General features: G+C 34.0%; 1 protein-coding gene across 8 annotated transcripts in view; it reads left to right on the top strand.

Moving 5' to 3' along the window:
• Positions 1–23,394, top strand: part of LOC129751631 (uncharacterized) — a 277,390-nt gene that overhangs the window by 45,575 nt on the left and 208,421 nt on the right. The gene's annotated exons all lie outside the window — the stretch shown is intronic.

The following is a 23,394-nucleotide window of genomic DNA, read 5'->3' as shown; positions in this document are numbered from 1 at the left end:
TTTACGATCAGGTTCATAACGGTAAATACTGTTGTCTATAATCCGATGGTTTGGAAATTTTGAAGGTTTATTTTGTATTTGGTTGATCAAATCTTCATATTCGTCTGCTACTGTAGCATCGATCAAATCTATCGAACGTGACAAACAGTCGGCGACTATATTCTTCGACCCCTTGCGGTATTCTAATTGAATATCGTATGATTGAATTTTAAGTGCCCAGCGGAGGAGTTTTGAGTTTCCTGACTCAACTCCAATGGTAAACAACCATAACAGACTTCGGGCATCTGTAATAACTTTAAATTTTGATCCCTCTACGTAATGTCTGTAGTTTTCTATTGCTAGCAAAACACCCAGGCATTCTTTTTCAACACTAGAATATGCCCGTTGAGTTCTACTCAACTTTTTACTAAAATACGCAATTATCCGTGTTTCGCCTTCTTGTTCCTGTGTCAGAGCTGCTCCGACAGCTGTGTCTGAAGCATCTGATTCTATCGCGAATGGTTTTGAAAAATCCGGATTGGCTAAAATTGGTGCTGAGCTTAGAACTGATTTGAGCTCCGATAGTGCGTTTTCTGCTTCTTCTGTCCAAACAAACTTCTTCAAAGATTTTTTTAACAAGTCCGTTATTGGAACTGTTATTTTGCTGTAGTCTTGAATGAATCTTTGATAGAAGCCAGCAAGTCCTAGCAGCCTTCTAACATCTTTAACGTTCTTTGGCCTGGCGTAATCTAAAATTGCTGAAATTCTAGAGCTGTCAATAGCTACACCTTTTTCGGTCAGAAGGTAGCCCAAGTAACGAATCTGCTTCCGACAAAATCTCGATTTTTCTAACGAAATCGTAAGATTCGCTCTGCGTAATCTTTCTGCTACTATTTTGATAAGCTTTACGTGTTCCTCAAGAGTTCTTGTTGCTATAACAATATCATCTAAATAGACGAAAACTGCCGGCATAAGGTCAAAACCTATGGCCTTATCCATCAGACGGTTCATTGTTCCCGGAGCTCCTGTAACTCCAAATGGACAAACCTTAAAACGAAATAGTCCTAGCTTGGTTCGAAATGCCGTGTAATTTCGACAATCCTCTTTAAGAGGGATTTGGAAATAGGCATCTTTTAAGTCTATGATCGAAAAAAAAGTAGCACGCTCCAGTCTTTGGAATATTTCCAGCATATTCCTGATAGGATACGTGTCTTTGACGGTCATACTATTCAAACGTCTTGAATCTAGGCAAACCCGAATCTTGCCGTTTGATTTTCTCACTGGGACTAAGGGATTCGTCCACTCGCTGAAACATTCTTCTATAACATCCATTTTCCTAAATCGATCAATTTCAGCATCGATTTCGGCTTGAATACTTGGCGAACAACGGTAAATAGGTTGGCTTCTAGGTTTAGCTCCTTCTTTAAGTACAATGGTGTGCTCGATTATGTTGGTTCGGCCCAATTTTTCGGTGCAAGTGAAGTCGAATTCCTTAATAGCATCGACTAGAAGTTGTTTATGGTCTACAGATAGATCGTGTTCAGCCTCCAAACACTCCATCGTTGGTTCCGGAGGTTGGTCAGGTACATCAAAGGTCGGAATGTCTAACGTAGAATCAGTATCCGGTATTGCAATTTTTGGCAGCTGTTCAGATGATTCCAGTGTGAAAGTAATACTTTCACCTTGTTCCTCGAACTCTCCGACTATTTCTGGCCCATTTCCAAGATCGACCATTGGTTTTATTCCGAAACTGCGCCAAAAATTACAACCAAGAATTGGTTTTGAGATTTCCGGAACTATGACTGTTGGAACAACTTTTGTCACGTTTTTGTACGTGTAAGGGATGTTTAAGTAGCCTAGGCATTTGTACTCGGTGTTATCCGCTGTACAAACCCTGAGTTTTGTAGGTTGTATTTTTAATCCATATTTTTTTGCTAAATGCAACGAGTTTATCACGCTGATCCCAGCACCTGAATCTAGAAGTGCCGTTAGATCAGAATCAAATACCTTGACTTTCAAATAAGGACATTTTTTGGATTGAATTTGAATTTTGTTAAGTTGGTCGATGGGGTCTATAAAAGGTTCAGAATAGGGAACTTTCTTTGTCGAAGGAATGCCTTGGTTCCCTCCCACGCATTCCTTTACTGGTTTCCCTGCCTCGTGAATCTACCTTGGTTAGATCCACAGCGCGGACAAGTATGAATGGTACGTCCAAGCTCCCCACATCCGTAACAAAACACCCTTTTTGTCTCCGAACAGTTACGCCAGTTATGGCCGGTCTTTTTACAATTCCAGCAGAGAATCTGATTAGTTTGTTCTGTTTGCTGTTGTCGATCATTTCCCGGTGTGTTTGGTTCTGTTCGCTGGTTGTTGAAAGGTCTAGCCCTAATCGCATCTATCTCCTGTGTATCACTCTCGTAATCAGAATACCCGTATTCGACGTTGTGAATCTGTCGCTGATTCCTATGCTCTTGATTTTTGTGTTCCTGATTCCAATGAAGATTTGGGTCCTCTGCATCTATGCCGTGATTGAGCTCAACTAAATGCTCGAAATTGTGGACTTTGACAATAGCAAGTTTCGAACGGTAATGCTGACGCATATTGTCCCAAACTACTTCGAATTTCCTGCGTTTCGAGAGGCTTCTCGAAAGCATTCTGTTAAGGCGCTCAATTTCTGTAACAAACGCTATAAACGATTCTCCTTTGAATTGCTTCCTTTCATTAATTTTCTGTCGAATTCCCATGTCCTGATTCGGGTTTCCAAACCTGTACAGAATTTTAGCCTCGAATTCTTCCCATGTCGTAATCTCGTGTATATAGGTGAAGAACCAATCTGAAGCTTGACCTTCTAGGACCAAGTGAACGTCCCGAAGCAAAGCATGGTTCGATACCTCTTCCCTTTCCGCAATCGTTTTCAATTTTAACAAAAAGTTTTCCACTGAATTCGATTTGCCCTCTCCGGAAAATGAAATTTTCCAATTCTCAATCCTACGCTGCGGACGTTGGTCTCTTCGACGTCCATTGGTCGAGAACCTGGAGTTGAAACTGGCATCGCTGCCTCGTTGGTTCCTATCACGACCGTAAGAATTTTGAAAAGTTCTGGATCGCATCGGAACATGTGACTCAGACTCACTGCTATCACTATCCATTGGGTTTTGTCTAGGTAAAACGATTTCCCCCCGCCTGTTTGGTTCAGAGTCACTCGTAGGGTAAATTCTTTGACGAGAAGGTGTGGCATTTAACCCAGTATTCAAAAACTGATGATTCTGATTTTCAATTCTAGAGTGCATCAATAAGGTTTCTAATTCTGAAACTCTTTTAAGAAGATCCTCATAAGACGGTTGAACTACCTGATCCTCTGCACTCCGTTTTGGTATCGCTCCCGTTGACTTACCCGGAGTCAAACGGGACGTAGAAGGACTAACCCCCACAGCCTGTTGTTCCCCTTCCTCTGAATGACCAGCTTCAAATCCTTTTTTTGATTTTCGAAGTACCCTCGTGATTTCTATTTTCATTTGTTGCCTCCTAGCCTCAGTACCTTCGTCCTCACCGCGGTGCCTCTTTAACCTCCAATAGTAATGTCTGAGTCGAGATTCAGTTCTTTGGTCAAGTTTTTCGACTGCAATTTCCAAAAGTTGTTGGATTCGATTATCAATCAAATCTACCTCTTGTTCAAACGCATATGGTGGAGGATATTTCCTTCCTTCTGCTTGGTCGTCCTTAAATAGTTTACGCAACAATCTATGTCTTCCCTGAGTATCTAACTGCTCAGCTTCTTTAGTTCTACCCCGCAAAAGAATTTCATAGTCCACCTCTTCGTTTGTAAGGTTGTCCGCCAAAGGATAGGGTATCGACATTTTGACAAATTGATTAATTATTTCTTTCTTTATTTTTACAGATCAAATTTACAAATCGTTCTCAATCAAGAAGCACCAGGAATCAATCAAGAAATGATCGGACGGATCTCAACTTTCGGTGAATGGTGGAGCTACTGACGAAGCAGTATAATATATTCGAAAAAAAAAATCACATATAATATAATATCAAAGCATGCTTAGAACTCATGAACTTAGGGCCAAAAAATGAAGAAATTAATTTTTTTTTTGAATAACGATTTTTAACGATAATGCCAAGTAACGGCTTTGGCTTATTTTGCCAAATAATTTACTGATTAATATTGAGGGCTTGCAATAAATAGTGATAAATAAATAAATGTAATAAATAAATAACTATGATAACTAATTAGATATAAGAAATAAATAGGACAAATAAATAAATAATTATAATAAATAAATAAATATTACATGAAAATAAATATCACAGAAAATATGAAAAATAAATAAATATTACGAGACAATGACTAGTACACTGTTCAGTTTCGCGTTCGTTAAACGAGCGGCTTTAGCGCCACCTCTTTTAGTCGAGGACCGCTCGTCGAGTCCAAATTGCCCGGCGAGAACTTTGACCTCAGGGCAGGTCGTTCCTAAAAGGATCCAAGAATGGATACGAAAGATCAGGTTTTATACAATCAGCCTGAGCAGGAACTACTCGTATCGGCCACCTTTGCCAATTAAGTAAAAACGTTATGGATACAGCGTTCTATCCCCTTAGAAACACTCGCTTGTGCTTCTCATCACTGGCTTAAAAAGACCAAATCACCCTAGCTTAACACGTGATACGAAGCAGAAGCGAGCAGACTGATTTCCCGGGCAGTCCTCCCAGAGTAAAAGAAAAACTAATCGGGGAAGAACACGTGAACCACCTTTTAACCCAAGAGCTCAATGTTCGGGGAAGCACAAAATAACAACTTAGAACATTTTGTTGGAAGAAAACATAATAATAACTTTGTATTTAACGTTCATTTACATATATTCGGAGAAACGATTATTCTATTTTCTGCATGCTAATTTTGGTTTATTTTTCTTATCCTAGGATTACATAAGTTTGAGTTCCTTCCCTAACTTCCCCTATTTCGTGTGCGGTTTTTACATTTCCTGAAGAACTTTCTGGCGAGCTTTCAGAAGTGGAACCCTTCAATGGTTGGCGGTTCCGAAATAAACTGTGTGTGTTTTTATGTTAGTTTTACATGAGGAGTTTGCTGAGTGTAGTTCTATTTTTATATGCGCATATTTTTAACTCTCACTCATGCGGTACCGATTTAGATTCCGGCCGATAAAGTAGGCTTGATTGCAATAGTAAGACGGTGCTACTTTGGGACCGTGGGTCAAACGACGAAGTTGATGATGTCAATGATTTCAGCAACAACGAGCCGAAGAATTCAACGGCCGGAATGATTATTCTGGAGGTTGGAAAAAAACATATTGTGCATGCTCGCACTACATATTCCTGGAGAAATTCCCAAATGGGTACATACCTTCGGTGGAGTGATTACCAAGCACGTGGTTACTCGACACCGTATCGGGTCCAACGTTTAGTGTAGGTGGCGCTTCGAAGAGAATGGTGGTGGCTTGATGCAAATTAGAGTAGGTCATCCCAGTGACGGCTGACGACCTCGTCCGACTCTCAGTGGCCGGGGTCCGAATCCTCACCGTGGTGTTGTACCGGAACTGCTGGGCTGTAGCGGTGTTAGCAATCGCTAGATGTGCGTCGGCTTGCGAGCTGGATATAATTGCCAGATTACGGCAAACAATTAATCACACACAGAACACACATTTTGGGCAAATGAGGTTTACCTTTTATTTTTGGTAGCAACGCACACGACTATCATCTGACCGCACACAAAATCTAGCTAGCTAACTGGATGGGCTTAATTAATTTCCTGGGAAGGAACATGGAACATTAAAACACTCAAATCAAAAGGCACTTAACGTGTTCTTACGGTACAAAGACGCGGAACAAGAACAATCTCGCTTCTGATTTTTACCACGGTTAAATTCGGAATAACCCAGTGGATTCAAGGGATTCCTCAGATTCGCACAAGGGCCATCGGTGTTCATTGGGGAGTCGAAGATTTCCCGAAGGAAGTCGTTGACCTTTGGACACAATAACCAATGGGCTTCGACCCAATTGAAAAAGGTGGCTTCTCTTTCCCTCCTACCCCGTCTAATCGTTCCATCTCATAACGATCCACCCTTGGAATCCCGATTCCTTAAAATAATGGGGTCAACTCGAGAGATGACGCTGAGCGCGCAATTCTCATTGAGATAATTTCAGTTGAGCGCAAGCTTCCTCCACTTCCTTTAAAACACGTGCATTATCAAATGCATTACATAAATAAAGGCGCTTCTAAGCTGTAAGTTCTAAGTATGAGTCTACATATTATAGCATGCAATTGACTACAGTAATGAACGATTTAATTGAACTAACGAAACTATATATAATAATGATAATTAGACAAAACGAAAATGTAACCCTGTTACACGTTAAAGAGTTCGTTTTGTTGTCCATTACGAACTTTTTTCAAAATATCTTCCTGCTAGTGGTATAAATATTTTTTTATGTATTTATTTCGAAAATCATGTAGTTTAAGGAAATTTAATTCCTTATAATTTACTACAATTTGTGCTACATAGTATCCATTTAGATAATTATCTGCTGAATAATTTTAACTAAACTTGATAGCTACTCTCCAATTCGAATTTTACTAGTTTTTTTTTATATCTGGTATTACTGGTTGAAAAATTCTTTGCAATCTCGTCTGAAAGTTATAAAAGAATAACAGGTTCGTAAGGTACTAAGAAGTTGATTGCAGAAACTTATTCCCTTGGCAAAAATGGATCGACTATAAGACTCAGTATGGTGGCGAGGGATAATAAAATTTGCAACGTGAGAGCTTCGAGATCTAGTAAGTTTTTTATAAAGATAAGATGGTTTACCCGTTCGAACAACATTGTGCAAGAACATACAAGCGAACATATTTTGCGCACGATTTGACAACCGTGTTTTGTTTATTTTATGATTATAACTAACTGACCCGGTGTGCTTTGCTCCACCTTCCAAAATTCAATCAAATTTGTTATAGTAATTAAAATTCAGTTTTATTGCGTAGACAGCATTTCATCTCTAGATTTGTTTTTGAAGTTCTGAAAATAAACTCTGTTTTTCCAAGCTTCAGAAAGTTCATAATGATGTCAAAATGTATGTTTTAATTATATAGACTTCCAGTTCTTCTTTTGCAATGCAAGAAGTGCTACTATTAAATCAATTTGTGTATCTAAATGACGCAACATTTCGCTTCATTTGTCTCATAAGATATTAAATTATGCCAAATATAATATGAATAAAGATCTTCTTTCCAACTCTACCCAGAAAAAAGAAAGGGTCTCAAATTTTTCGTATGCAATCAACCTCTCTTCCTTTTATTCGATAAATTCTCGATTTTTTTTTAGTTGGTAACCACAGGTGGTAAATCCCGTTTTACAGATTGTATTCCAGGCACGGCGAGCCACCGCGCCCCCCCCCCCCCCCCCTTTGCTACTCTGGGTACAATGGGAAGACTCATGATATACTCCGTGTGTACCCCCTACTCCCTAAACTCCACCTGGGGCCGCAGACCTGGTTCCCATCTCGAACTGTTTAGTACACTATGGTTCAAAAGTGGGCGGTCTATTCGCGATGCCAACAAACTTGTATGGAAGCCCTGATAAGTTTTCAAGCTTTTCAACGCAATTCATATTGAACTCCATATGTTCCTCCCAGCTTAACACTGCAATGCCGGCAGGTTTGTAAAACTCATAGAAACATATCTCGTACCCAAATACCTTCCCATGTCAAAATCATGTTAATAATGGTTACGCCATATACTAAATTTGTAGACATGACACATTACAACTTGAAGTAATGCCAAACAGCATCTGGCGACTTTTTTACTGCAAATTACTATACTTTCAATTGTTTAAGCAAAAGTGTAAATAAAATTCATATTGTTAAGCTGTAACGCAATGAATCAATGAAAATAATGGTTTTTTAAAAGTGAAAAAAATATATTTAAATTTTGTTTTTCAACTGAATCACAGCAATTTTATCTCTTTTGTGATCAGGGTCCTTTTAAAGATTTCAACTAACTGACCTTATCTTTTCATTAAGAATCGATTGAAAAGTAGATTTTTAAAAATTTAATGGATCGAAAAAAACTGTTCACACTTCGATGGTGGTATGAATATTTTCTAGAAATTCATCCAAAAATCACAAAGAACCTTAAAATGTAGATTTTTGCGCCGAAAAGGTTAACAGTTATCAAAGTTTCTTTTGCTTCTATTTTTTAATTTCAATTTTCATTTCAATTCAGGTACCCCGGGCAAGTGCAAACGGATTTTATCATAGTTGAACATTCATGAATATAAGAAAAAATTAAAATCCTTAAAACAAATCAATTTTCGTTTGTTGCATAGTTAAATCAGTTCTCAACAAACTCTTGTTGAACGTAAAATATGCAAACATGTTGACAAAAAGATATTTCAGAGCTAACATTTGTCCCGTATATTGAGGCAAGTGAAAACATAATGCTTTTTGAAACTTATTCATAGATGCGAAACATAGTGTAAGGCTTTGAAATGAATTCAATACTTGCTCCTGTTTGTTTTATCAAATTTAATTGACAAATCTGAAGTTTTTTTTGCAGTATAAGTTTATGTATGATAAGCCCATCAATTTATAGGTCAAGAAATGATTTATAATTTTTTTTGTAAACGTTGAACGTTGTGTACTTTCTAAACTAAAAACTATTCCGAAAAATGCATATCCTCACCTTTTTTATGAAAAAGTGGTTTATTAAGCATTCGGACTTCTGTCCATTATTTTAAAAGACAGGCTCTTGTTCAGCTCAGTGTCTGTTCATTTTAATCGGATTTTTTTTTGTTTATCTGAAAAATTTATTAGGCGCTTGATATATATTCAGTTAAGAACCTGTTAAAAAATGTTTTCGATCTTATACTGTTGAAAACATCATATTCTTTTTTTTCTGTTTTTGATGTACATCAAAACTAACCTTCAAGGCGTATTGATTAGAAAATTGCATGGAAATTTTCCCAATTTTTTTTTCCAAACGTCCGCAAACAATCATACCGTTATTTCATATTTTTTAAACAACAATTGCAACTTCAATTAACATGAAATCAAAATAGTTTTGATTTTTAAAATCGTTTAAGATGGTTTTCATTCGATCGGATATCAATCTGGGTAACATCTAGGCGTCATTCATTACCATGTGCTGTACAAATGAGATAGAAATCAAGAAGAAAAAAATCACATCTAGGCTTCATAGCGCCACCATTATATTTGGCTGAGAAATACGCGCCCAAATGTTCCCACTAATCAGTATGCTATGCCATGGTATTTATTCTCTTGCGAAAAACAAACCGCCCAAAGGAAAGAAAATCTCGAAAAAAATGGAAGCCATGACTTTTATTTGATTAAAAAAACTACAAATTTAACTATTACGGATAATTGAAGCGACTTTGTCTTGTTTTTATTCGATATAAACCGATTCGCATGCCTACAGAATATTCTAAAAATAATTTCATTTGAATCTTTTGGGCCGTTTCGGAGGAGTAATACTACAAACACCGTTACAAGAGAATTTTATATAATAGATATTAATGGCATGTGCGGCGGAATGAAAACTAGATTCTCTATTTTATAGAAGTTTGAAAGAAAGGTGGATAGACAGGCATTAGTGCGCCAATATTTAGGAGAAAGCTTGATAGGTGTTGAAACTTTAGGCTAGAGGGCATGTTGATGAAAAGCTCCCATGAATTGCACCCGCCTTTGCTCTGCACTACCTAACTATACATGAGAAACTCATAAAGAGAATTCCCATGTATAGCGAGCCCAGTGGTTTGAGAGCGTGTTTTTACGCACACTTCAAACGAGCAAAAACGTAGCAACCCATGGGCCTACTGAGCTTAAAATCATATATCAAACAATCATTGGCAAAAAGGAAAAATGAAACAAGAAAATACGGTTCAAAAATTGACACTTGGCCAAAAAGTAAGAACGCGGAATAGATAAAATGTGAAATGCGAAAAAATTGACAAGTAGCAACTATTCGCAGCAAATCTGAAAAAATGGCAACGTCGCTAGAACAGTTATCGCATAAGGAAACTCAGTTGGCCCATGGGTTGTAACGTTTTTGCTCGTTTGAAGTGTGCGTAAAAACACGCTCTCAAACAACTGGCCTCGCTATACATGGAAATTCTCTTTCTGAGTTTCTCATGTATAGTAAGCTAGTGTAGAGCAAAGGCGGAAGCAATTCATGGGAGCTTTTCATCAACATGCCCTCTAGCCTAAAATTTCAACCCCTATCAAGCTTTCTCCTATTGGCGCACTAATGCCTGTCTATCCACCTTTCTTTCAAATTTCTATAAAATAAATTCTCTCTAGTTTTCATTCCGCCGCACATGCCATTAAAATTATAATCATAAAAAATTACGGCGATTAAAATCATATAACAAACTTTGTTTATTTTACTGGAAGGCAGCTGTTCGATCACTGTCTGATCTTCTGGACTCCTAAAACGATTATCAATATGAACTTTGGTCAAATAGCTTATTTCCAGCTGTTTTTTGGCTCCCGCTAGAACTTTCCTGGATTTTGTGCGATTCTGCCCAAACAATTTTTTAAATAAGCTTCTGAATTGGGCTCTTGACATATTGTTACCAAATTTAGTTCACGTACATATCACGCTGCTAGGCAACTTTGCTGAAAATGTTATCAAATCTCCTTCGTGCACTCAAAAGTTAGTTGCATTTTTTTCGAATATACTTCTTATATTAACATTACGAGTAGGCAAATATTTTACTTGATGTAATGATTTTCTTCAAAACGATTTTTAAAAAAGATAAACATTTTTTTTTTTCAAATTCGGGATACAGACTTTAAATTCAGATCGATAAATTTGAATAAGAATTTCAATTCAGCTCGAAATCAAGTTTTATTATCAGATGGAAACCTTCTGTTTTAAAATTACATTAAAGATTCAAATTGCAAGAATTTGCAGTTTCATAATTTTAATTCTTGATTCAAAATTATTTTTTTTTTATTAATTTAGATTCAGTTAGGAAACATAAATCAGGTAGAAATGAGAAATAAATTTAAATGAGATCTGGGTTAATTTGAAGTATTCGTTCTTTGAGAATATTAATTACCAAATAAACAGATTATTATATTTTTTTGTTGATCAGAGAGCTTGTACTTTATCTTGAAGTGAAACATTTTTTCTTGGATTTTTGTTGAACATTATGTATATTCAATGCGGATTCTTCGTTTTAAACCCACATCGAAAAATTCAATCGAGCTCATAAGAGCATATGAAAAATCTGATTGGAACCAGAATTTTTATCTCTTACTATAATTTATGAATGTTTGATAAGTTTTCTTCTTCTTCTTCTTTCTACTTGAACTGCTTCTGCAGCATCGATAATCTGCTAGCAGTTCTGGATTGAGGGCCAGTGACTTAGACTATATGCCCATAACTTATCACAAATGCCTAAAAGTTGTCACAAGTGCCTAAAAAGGGTAGGCAAACCCAAAGGGTTTAAAAGAAATTAGCATATGACTGCTCATTTATGTAAATACAGTTGTTTTTCGATTTTATCACTCTTTTCTAGAAATCATTCAGAAACCATTTCCAGGGCCTTAATTTTCGTTCAATAGCGTAGAGCGTCTTTGTTCATGGTATTTTTTAAGGTTTATGTTATGGTATATAGGTATTCAATCATATGAAAATGTCATTGAACTGCTAACTTTAGCTGTATAGCGTTTTGTCATTTGGATTCTAAAAACACTTGTAATAATCGACATTATTTTTTAACGTTACGTGAATTTTAGCATTTTTGAAAAAAGATAAGTGTCTCTGATTACCTTATTTAATTTGTTTATTTGAAAGGGTGGCAAAAAAGCAAATTTCGAGAAACATACTTTAAAAGTCTTAGTTGAGCTAATTTCAAAATATTTTTCGAAAAGGTAAACTTTACAATTAATCAAAGGTGGGAAGATTAAAATATTTAAATTTGAAATTTGCAGCAGAAATTTTTTGGGGCATTTTTCATTGAACTATTTTTTGAAATCGACATAAGAAATAACGACTGTTAGATTTCCACAAAAACTAAATAATTCACTTTAATTAGATGTAGACTATCAAATTAATACTCTGCAGTTTTATTTCAAGAAAAAAAGCTTAAAATTTCTAAAGAGATGTATAATCTGAACTTAAATCGATCCTTGGTGTTTAGTAGTCTTTGATAATTACATTTTATGATCAAAATTTATTGCTACAACACTACTGGAAACATTATGAATTATTGCTTAAAGACAATACAAAAACTTTTTTCCTCTTTAATTTTTAGTTTCGCTAAATTCACGGTTTCGTCATACTCACGGTGAATTTTTTTTTACCGTGATAAAATCGAAAAACTACAGTAGATGAAAAAAAGTTTTACTTTTGAATGAAACCTTCGAAATCCATCATTTATTTCTTTTAGTGTCATCGAAAATTGACAAATTCTAGGACTTATTATCGAAAATTATAACTAAGTAATAACTTGAATCTGAATAACTACACATTTTTGCACTATTTTTTCACGCAAAAATTTTACAGTATAATGTGTTGTGTTGCCAAAATCGATCGGGTTTTTTCTTCAACTTTTTTCTTACCAATAAATAAAAATTGTAGAAACTCACCGTTTTGTTTCGGATCCTGTAGAATTCGGAACAGACTGCTGTCGATTGCAGCAGAACAAAAACTTTGTTTGTTTTGACTCTCCACATGCTTTGGTCAATTCGCAATAGGTCGATTCATGCACGGTCTGACCTCACTGTTTTCGACATTTCGCGATTTCTGTTTTGATTGCTTATTTTCCAATTCTACACGCTGAGGAAGCAAAGCAAACATTTGGGTCCTCATTTTATTTCAATCACACGGTTAAGCAAAAGTTTTCAGCTCAATTTTGGGATGAAAAAAATTTAAAAAGGAAATTAATTGTTGAGAAATTAGATGTTTCTAGAATCAAATAATGAAAAATCAATCATTTTGTTTGTAAATCCATCTGAAAACAGAAATATTCGAATAAATTGATTTAATCTTAAAAGTTAAACTATCCGGCGTTATTTTTATTCCTCGAAAATATCATATCATATCAATTTAGAAAAGTTCAATCTTTTTTTTCCAGTTTGTTTACCGGAGAATTTTCCTATATTGGATTCTTCTGTCCCTAAATAGTGTTGTCTTACAAGTATGTGCATTTGTTTACAGTTTCCGGTCAAAATAACACAAGAAATTTCTGGACAATCGATTCAGCACATTCGAATTCTTCAGAAATTTCCACATTAGGACATTTGATGGGATTTTTCGTTTCAAGTAGATAAGCGTGGGTTGGTCCAGAAGAAATGTGTTGAAAAAAGGCTTTTAAAAACATGTTGTAAAATTTTATTAAACAAATCTCCTTTTCGAAATTCCTAAGAATTTTCAACTTTCGATTAATTCCCGGAGAGATAATCGTTAAAAAAAAATGTGCTTAATTCAGTTCACAAAATGGGACTTGGTTTTTGCTATCCTAAAACTGAGTTTTGATTTAAATTTCTTGACCGTGCAGCTACACGAAAAATTTTGCCGCACCCCGTTTCTCGTTCGTGAAATTTTGTAAACAGGACGTGCGAACTGTCACTACAAAAGTGTACATACGTCATCGTGAATCGACCCATTCAAGCGTGAGTTTTCAAAAGGACGTATGTCGCAAAAGTAAACAAATTGAGTTACTGTTTGCACGGTATAGTAAATTTTATTTTCTTCTGTATGAATTAACTGTTTGTACAAAAAAAAATAATATGCCGTTAGCTAAAAAAATATACAAACGACCTATGTCATCTTTTCTCAGTGTTTTCGAAATTCTTCTTTACACCTCTTTTTGGTAAAACGACGCATCTGTCAAAACAAATAATATCGCACACACAGCAGATAGGATCGCAGCAAACCGTCGTATGCGTCAAATCAGATACGTCGGTTTTTTCACATCATTGCAGATGCGTCAGTTTTAAAATAATTATTATTTTAAAACTGACGCATCTGCAATGATGTGAAAAAAACCGACGTATCTGTTTGACGCATAATGAAAACAATTTGTCCAAGCGACGAATCATAAAGGGTGTATGTAAATATTAAACTGTCACAACGACGAATCATTATGGCGTATGTGAAAAAAAAACTCAACAATACGGTGTAAAATATTTTTTTTAACAAATCACTAGGAAACAGCAAAAAATCCAGTATGCTCAAACCTATAATTAAAACATTATTGTTTTTCCTACAGCTGCCATGATAAAACTTGATTCTAGATCAAACAGCTTTAAATAGCATTTATTTATATTAACATAATTTTGTCCCTCCTTTTTCTCAGATTTTGTCTGATGTTACATACGTCCTTTTGAAAACTCACGCTTGCATTGAACAATAGCAATGATGATTGTTGATGACCAGAGGTGCCAGATGTCCTGATGATGTCAAGATTTGTCCTGATTTTCGAGAGACCGTTCTGATTTTTCAAAAACTCTCAAATTGACCTGATTTTTGAAAATTGGTCTCTGAAATGTCCTCATTTGTTATTTGAGAACTTGACGAACAAAACGAATATAGATTAACTCTATTCCACCTTTGAACCCTGCGTTGTATCTAAGTTTTCAATTGAAATAAACCATTGATATTAATGTTTATTCAATTTTTCATCATTTTTCTATTATTTTTTGTCAATTTTTGTTATTTTTTTATCATGTTTAGGGCACATTAAGAATTTTTTGCTATGTTAAGAATGTTAGTTATTTTTATCATATTTGTTTTTTACTTTTGCATCTTTTTCAAATATTGTTTGTCATTTCTATTCTTTTGTTTGAATTTGTTTTCGAGTTTTTTGAAATTTTTATCATTTTCGTCATTTTTGGGTGCTTTGTATTTTTTTTTAAATTTTTTGTTGAAATTGTAATGTTTTATCAACTTGAAGAACGTAAAAACGTATTTATGGTGTTTCTCTAAATTATATTGGTCCTGTTATAGAAAAACCTATATGGTAATGTCGTTCCAAAAATCCGTTCGATTTTGGCACTTGTTTCGCACAAATTTCGCCCTTAAGTATGCAATTCTTTGTGTCTGACACTTATAAACTGTGAAATGAGAACTTACATGTCCAAAAATAGTCAATGAACCTTTCACCTTTAGATTTTGCTTGATTTTTGCCAAGGTTCAGGAAACCCTGAACAAAGAATCAAGTCACGTTTAACTTTAAAAACATCATCTACGGGTTCATGTTTCTCTCTCATTTCTGGAGCCTGTAAACTTGAAATTACACGCTGTCATATCAGAAAATGCAAAATACAGCGAGTTGCTAAATTTTTCCAATAAGTTTGTTTACAAATATATGATTATTTGCACAGCTTTTCAGTGGTTTGTTGGTAAACAAACTCCATGAGTTCCGCAGTTGCATAGCCAAAATAGCCAAAATAGCTGAATCGGAAATTTTCTTTATGATAAAAACCTCCTTTATATACATACACCTTGTTTGCCACCATGGCGGATTTTTTTTTAGATTAATATTTTTTTCAAACATTTTGCGCCAAAAATTGTAAAATAACAATTCAATTTTCGATAATAGCGGGGTTGCCAATCAAAATTTAAAACGATAAACATTCAAAGTATTCAGTAGACAATATTTTCATATTCAAATAGGGAATACCTTTATCAGGAGTTTGAACTTTTATTGAACATGAAATATTTTTTGTGGTTATCAATGGCATGGCCCTTTATGTTTTTTGTTCCACCAAACACTCAATGATAACTTCTTCGAACTACGAATTTGCATAGACAGAAAAAAAAGCTATTGGAACGGAAGGGCTTACCCAATACATTCCACGTTTGTTCATTATTGCGTAATTGAAATTATCAAACTGCATTTGCATCTACATGTAAGTGCGTGCGTGATCAACGCCCATTACCCTATCTATACTTCAACTAATCAACTCTCGATCTTACAGCGATTCTGAAAGTTTAAATCGGTGTTATGAATTTGCTATTAGAAAAAAAACCTATGCTGCTAAACATTAGCTGAAGACGATTTCTATTGAAGTATTTTTCCACTTTTAATTTTTTTTGGAACGTCTTGTTCCGATGTTGCCTCTAAGTGGTGTAATAAATATCAGAAGAAATTGGCGCGTTAGTAAGAGTTGAACAGCAGCAAAAAAAAACGACATGCCCGTGGACATGAACAATAGCGGATTTGCGCCTCGAAGAGCCGATTTCCATGCGCAAACCAATTTTGTTTCCCTTGCCCTCGACGCCTCACAATAAAAGTTCACATCTAATGGGTAGGGTAATCTTATTTGGCGAGATGATTAGGATGGAAGCTGCGCGAAGATAACGGCGCCTAATCGCTGTTTGGAACTACTTCAACAAGAAGCAAAAGCAAACGAAGTCGAAGAAGTAGGAGGATCCACACTTTCAATTTCCGCTTGAGGCTTCATCAATCTAACTTTGGCAACACACATCGCAACATGTGTATGAGTTTGTGAATGCGTAAGGTGGGTGGGCGAATTACCTTTATTACAAGTCTTTGACTTGATTACAATAAAATGTGAAATTGTTGGCAACCACCCTACCCCATTACATCCCTGGCTTCAAAAATTTCTGCACCAGTCAGTACCAGCAACAAGTAATGCGATTGTGTTTGATTGTTACAGTTTGATGTACCCTTCAAGCTTATGTCTCTTGATGAACCTCCCCTATGATGTCTATGGAATTGTTATGCAAAAAAGTCACACTCGGTATGTTCATTGTGTCCAAATGGCAGTTTTGCAAACAAAATGAGCAACTTCAGAAGCAGAAAAGAAAAAAAAACAACAAGTGTTTACATGGATTCTATGGAGGCTCGTTTTCACTTTCAGAGGGAAGCATTCCAGAGAGTTTTCTGGCCCTTTAACTCAAGTTGTATCGGAAAAGCAATAAATCTTAGTAAAAATTTAGGGGTCAACTAACTCTTGAACAGGTGTTAGGAACGAAACTAAATTTAAATGTTTAATGCTTATGAATTGTGATTGCTAACACACAGAAACAATATCTTTAGTGCTTATGTTTTTACAACTGATTTAGGACGATGTCTGCGTCTTAAACACCGATATTTTGTCAGATTTTGTCTATCGCCTTTGTTATTTGCGATATTATGTTTTGAAGTTTTAGAGTTGTGTCTACTTTTTCCATTTAGTCAAGGACTCACATAAAATCTAGATATTCTATAGTTTTGAAGGTAAAATGATATTTTTTTATCATTTAAATAAATTACACAATTTTTGGAATCCTCTAAACATATCACTTTAACTAACACGTAAAGTATTTTTGATGTGACTTACTAAGTCACTGACTTAGCCTTTGAGCATTCTGTATTATAGATTTAGATTAATTAAATAACTTTGTTGAAGACACAAAAAAAGTTTGTTCCTACCCTACATAGAAGAATCTTATGACTTGCTCACAATTTTGCCAAAAATTCCAATATTTTATAGAATGGAGGATATAAATAATAAAAACCTTATTTTTCAGTAGGCAAGATAACTCGTAGTATTCGCGAAAAATTCTCATCTATTTTAAAAGCCTCATTTTCAAAATAATTTTTGATACTATTTAACTATTTATCCAAAAAAATGCACATATATCATAAATCGATTTCCTACCTTTTTTAATTTATCTCAAACAAAATAGCTGATAAGAAGTGCTTTCAGCCCCATTGACTTTTCCGAAAATCACGAAGAAGGAATGAAGAGAGTTGAGGTATTTATTTGGAAAATTGTAAAAATCTGCGAAATTTCAAACAGTTGAAGCAGCATCGGTAAATTCGACGGTTAATTCGATTTTTTGGATTTTTAGCATTTTAGGTTGAATGACAGTTTGGTCCTTGAAAACTTCTATCCAAATTATTTCTATTAAGTGAAAATTTGGATTATTTTGTATTATATTTCCCCCTCGTGATGTTTCAACTCTAAGTAACGAAAGAAGGATTTAAAATTTTTTCCAGCCTTGAAGTTGTGTTTTAATTTTTTTAAGATTTTTTAGGCTAGACTTAAATTTTGTTAAGGGTGAGTTTTCTTTTCATGGCTTTTACAACAGGCAATCCGGATAAGTGAGAAACCTTACCTACTTTCTAATTGGATTTTTAGTGTATGTATTTCAAAATTCCATTAACAAACCAGAATTTAAAATCAAGATGAATAATATTCCATTTTTTTTTCTTTTAAAATGGAAATGACAGGACGAAATTAAAAAACCACATTGAGTTTGAAAAATACAAGATTGCCGAAAAAAATTCTGCGTTTTGAGAAGAAAAAATCTTACTTTCTGTAATTTTACCCAAAAGTTCTGTGATGGTTTTCTGTGACACAATTTACTTTCATTTTATTGAAAATTATTCTAATTCAAAGTAACTAATCTTAGTTTTATATTGGCCAAAAAAAATCTTATTTTAAAATTCCATTTATAAATTAATTATTCTGTTAAATCTGTGAATATTTCAAAATTCTCTGTTCTGTGACATAGATTCTGTGATAAAAATTTGCTCAAAATTCTGTGAAATTACAGTGTTTTCTGTGATTTCGGCAACCTTGCTAAAAGGTTTCAAACTTTTCAAATACTGGAATGGCCGTTTAGGAACGGGGGGAATTTTGGGATTGTCAACAAAATTTTTTTGCTCTGCACACAAAATTTTTAGTTCTTAATAAAATTTTGTTGAACGACTATAATGAAAACAAGAGTAACAATTTCGAGTCAGAACAAAGGCGTATTCCGTAATCCTGGGTAAGATTGATAACTTTTTTCTATATTTTTCGATTATTTTTGACAGTTATGGGGAATGTGGCTTATGATCGTAAACGTTAAACATGATTGCAGAAAATTAACTAGACTACTTTAAATTTTATTTAAAAGTCGATTGCGTCTACGTTTAGAATTTGATGCTTTGGGGTAACATTGACCAGTTTTTATTTTGACGGTTTCAACGAGTTTTCTTGATCATAATATTTACAAAACAGCTTTATAATATTTACAAATGCTAGCAATTGATACTAAGTCAGTGCGGAACAAACTCAAATGATATGCAACCAATCATGAAATTCTACAAATTGAACACAACACTTTCGGTGGCTCAAAGATAATAAATTTGTAACTTTTTGTCCAGTGAATTCTGAAATCTACAATGCTGAATTTCGGTGTTTCTTGGAACAGATTTCTTCGCCGTTAAAAAAAACAACATCGCGGACATTAATGTGTGAAGGCCGAACAACAATTGAAATCGAAAGATGGAGAATGACGCTGCATACATTGAGGGGCTAATTTTTTTAACATTACTTATAAAATGTTAACTACCAACTTCAATTCCCCTTTAATTTTTTTCTTCGAACTATACCATTTGATAGGGTATCTAAACTTTTGTCCTAGACTGGCTAACTCTTGGAAAATGTCACTATTTTTTCAAATTTCAAAAATTTACCTTAAAATACAACAAATACTACAGCACAACTATACATTTACTGAGGAAAAAAGTTGAACTCTCACATAAATCAATCAGTTTGCTTCTAAACGCTTTGATTTTATCATTTGATATTTCAAAATTTTGAAATTACATTTGAAATTTCAGAAAAACAAATCAAGTTTATCCCAATTTGAAGTTCAACTTATACTTTTTAAACCATGAAAAAACGAAGAAAGGTTTGAGATACTTCAACTTCAGACTTAGTTACTGATGATGTGGAAAATTTCATGTTGATGAAAGTAACCCCGGTGATCAATGTCACCCCGTTTCACGGTACCTCGAAATCTTATCCCAAGTCCACTATTCTTTTAGAGTTTAAAAAAAAAATTCTCACTAACTGATAGATATTTGAAGACTGTACTGTTGGCCAGATTGCTCAGATTTGGCCTAAATGATTCAATTTTATATGCAAAACCAAGAAAGCATTAATTTTGCGTGATTGAAAAATAAACAACCATTTTTCGAAAATTTCCCTTTTTGATTTTATTTGAATGATTTCCAAATTTGCTTAGATATTCTCCAGATTTCGGGTTGTTAATTTTGAAATCGAATGCCCAGATTTTGCTAGTTTTTTATATAAAATGGCACAGATTTGCCCTGCCCGGATAAGTGGGGAAAAAATCTGGTAAACTAAGTGATTCAAACCTTTCCTTTGTTCTGGTTCCATTCTTTTATAAAAATCAAATTTGTTGCCTGTGATAGGATTTTGGAATCTGTATCCAGTTTATTATTCATGATTTTCAGTTCAGTTTATCATTGAGACGAAATCCAGTTATAAGAGCAAAACATCATCTGTCGGCCACTTTTGAGATTCGAACAGAAAAGGCATATCAAAACCTGATTTGAGCCAGCCTATTTCACTAGACCAAACCGGCATGTTTTGAAACTCATCATTCCGGAATATTAAAACAAACAAAAAAAATAACAAACCATTTTTAAGATTTGGATTTGAATTTTTTTTGTATTAATGCTTAAGCAGATCTGAAATAGAAAAAGTTACATAATGGTGATCCCGAATCGAAATATCAGAGTTTCGTCATTTTGAATTTTTTTCTGATACACTAGTAAAATTATGAATAAATAACTGAAGAAAACATTCATATAGAAAATCCAAGATTCAAAATTTGAATAAGAGATTTCTGGTTAAGAATTCTGTTAATAAATGCCATTGATGGTTCAAAATTATTGGGATTTTTGCTCGGAATTTCGTTTCGGAAATCAATTTTAAGTAATGAACTCAGAATTTTTAGTCAGGTTCAAAATGCAGAATTCAGATTTTAAACTCAAATTCAAAATTTCCCCAAAAAACAAAACAGGTGAAAAACACGTTAAAAAATAAAATCTTTTTTTAATGAAGAGTCAATCACCGTGAATTTGTTTTATGAAATTATTTAGCACAGCATTTAAAAAAAATAAATTATTTATGATAACTTTTTGTTGATAAAATAACTGAAACTTAAACTTCAGGTTCAGGAAAACTCAGCTGGAAATATATTTTATTGGTTTGTTGTTCAACATGAAGATATTTCTTAAACAAAGAATAAAACTAAAATCTGAGAGCGCACGCGTTTTTTTGGCCGTCCAGAAAATTAAAATATTTTGTTGGTTTAAGGAGTGAAATTATTGAAATTTTTCTTATAAAAAGATGTTATAGGATTGCATCGAATGTGGTGCGATGTTATAACTTAACTCATAACTAAAATAATGATTTTAGTTTTAAATTTGGCTTTAAAAAACTGCAATATCAACACATTGCGGACCAAATACTAGATATTTGGATTTTTAATTTGCCGCTAGTATGCTCCATTGAAAAGCAAAATTCAAATAATGTGAATCAAATAGTAAAACCGTATTCTAAAAAATTACACACAACACTACCACTGGTTACTCAAATGTTTAAAATGCCAAATTTTGATGTCTGGTGGCTTAGATTTTTTTCTCGGTACTTAATGCGATAATAATATTTAACAATACACCGGGAAAATATAGAATTTTGTGCAGTTTTTTTTGTGAAGATTAGGTACATATTTTTTAACAGCTAATACTGTTCATAAAGAATTAATTCCATAATGAAAATCCTGTGGATGATTATTTTAAAATTAAATTAGGGATTTTTGTATTAAACAAAACTTCGAAAATTAACTCAAATTCTACTTTTAATTTGTGATTTCTATGCTGAATTGTGTGAAAAAACTAATCTGGGTTGAAAATTTTAAATCTGTTATAAATTATTTTCAAAACAGCCTTGATGAAAGAAAATTTCTAATTCCAATGGATAATGCGATAGCAAACAATCTAAACTGCCCATCTGCACAAAAACTGCGATGAAAAAAGTTCTAAGTACCTTTGTGATTCTCTATTGCGATTTTACCTTAAGGTGTTCGTCATATCCGACAAATTTGAAGCAAAAATGTTATGGGTAAAATTTTGTCACCAGAAAAAAAGCAAGTAAATTGATTTTATGAAGAGATAATCATTCGAGCATTAAATTAATCCTAAATGACAACTAAACTGTGCGCAGCAAGTATGTGGTCAATGGAATAAGTTCATTGAATAGGAACCCAGAAGATCCGACACGGTTCCAAGCGAATGCTGTTCTTAGTCAATGAGTTGGACCAGCGCCAAACTGCACTAAATACACAATTGATTAATTCATACAACAATCAACAACAGAAGTTTGAAGGTAGATTATCTCAATCGGCTCTCATTCAGATGCAATTCGTTTCGTTTAAACTTTTCTGCTAATTGAAAATTGACGACTGCTGGCACCCAACCTTCTGAAAAAATAAAAACGAGAAAAACCAAAATCGGGTTGCATGTTGACGGCACAGTGCCAATTCGCGCAAAAACAAATTTAATTGCATCTTGACATGCCACCCATTCAGTCAGTAGGTATCTACCCATGCAGCTAGACGTTCCTTCGCAAAGTCGCGCAAAGTTTTTTGGGTTCGGTTGTTTTTTTTTTAATGGAAGAGGTAGACGTAACCTTCCTCATCTTAAAGGTTCGTCGGATCTTTTACCTTCTTAGTTGAGATGGATGGGAACTAAAAATAAGAAGAAAAAAAACTTTTGCCGACTTAGTGGCGTTGATAGCTTAAATGGTCTTTGTTTAATGGATTTTTTTTCCTTCTCGATTACTTCAACGGGCGACTTGCCGAATCGCTATTATGCTTAAAATTAGTGTCAATAAAATTATAACGATACCTGTGCTTAACAAGATTGCATTATTTTTAAATGGTTGAAATGAAAATTGATATCACTCATTTATAGTGACATAATAGATACGAGATGAATAAATTTGGGAGAAGAAGCAACAAAATTTGGAGCTGCTCAATTGATTGATTTTTGCTTGATTTGAATTAAAATTGGAATTTTAAATCATAAACTTAACTTTTAATCAAAACATTGAATATGGAAAAATCTATTAACTCAATTTTTTAGCTTGGTAGTTAGGTACTTATACTGAAATGCAAACATTGAAATAAAAAAACAGTATAACAATAACACAAACATGCTTCACTTCTAACGTTCCTCAGAATTACAAATTTTGTAAATTTCAGAACTTAACCTACTTTCTGTGTGATTAAGTGCTAAGAGAACTTCGAAATTCAATATAAAAATGTTTTCTGATCTAGATACAAAACAAATTAAAAAATACAAAATTTAATAAAACTTGTTGACTAAATATTCCCACAAAAATAACACCAATATTTTTTAAAACAACCAAATTCTTATAGTTTAAAAAAGCATTTAACTATTTTTTTCATTTTAAGAAACAAAGGTTTTTCTTATGGTTAACTTTTTTTCAGGTCAAAAATTTAATTTTATACTATTTCGTCGTAAGCGACTGTGTTGGTAAAACCTAAAGTTTTGAGATTCAAATGTTAAAAAAAAAACTTTA

This window comes from Uranotaenia lowii, chromosome 3, assembly GCF_029784155.1.
Source record: "Uranotaenia lowii strain MFRU-FL chromosome 3, ASM2978415v1, whole genome shotgun sequence".
Taxonomy (NCBI): Eukaryota; Metazoa; Arthropoda; class Insecta; order Diptera; family Culicidae; genus Uranotaenia; species Uranotaenia lowii.
This window is presented reverse-complemented; position numbering and strand designations above follow the sequence as displayed.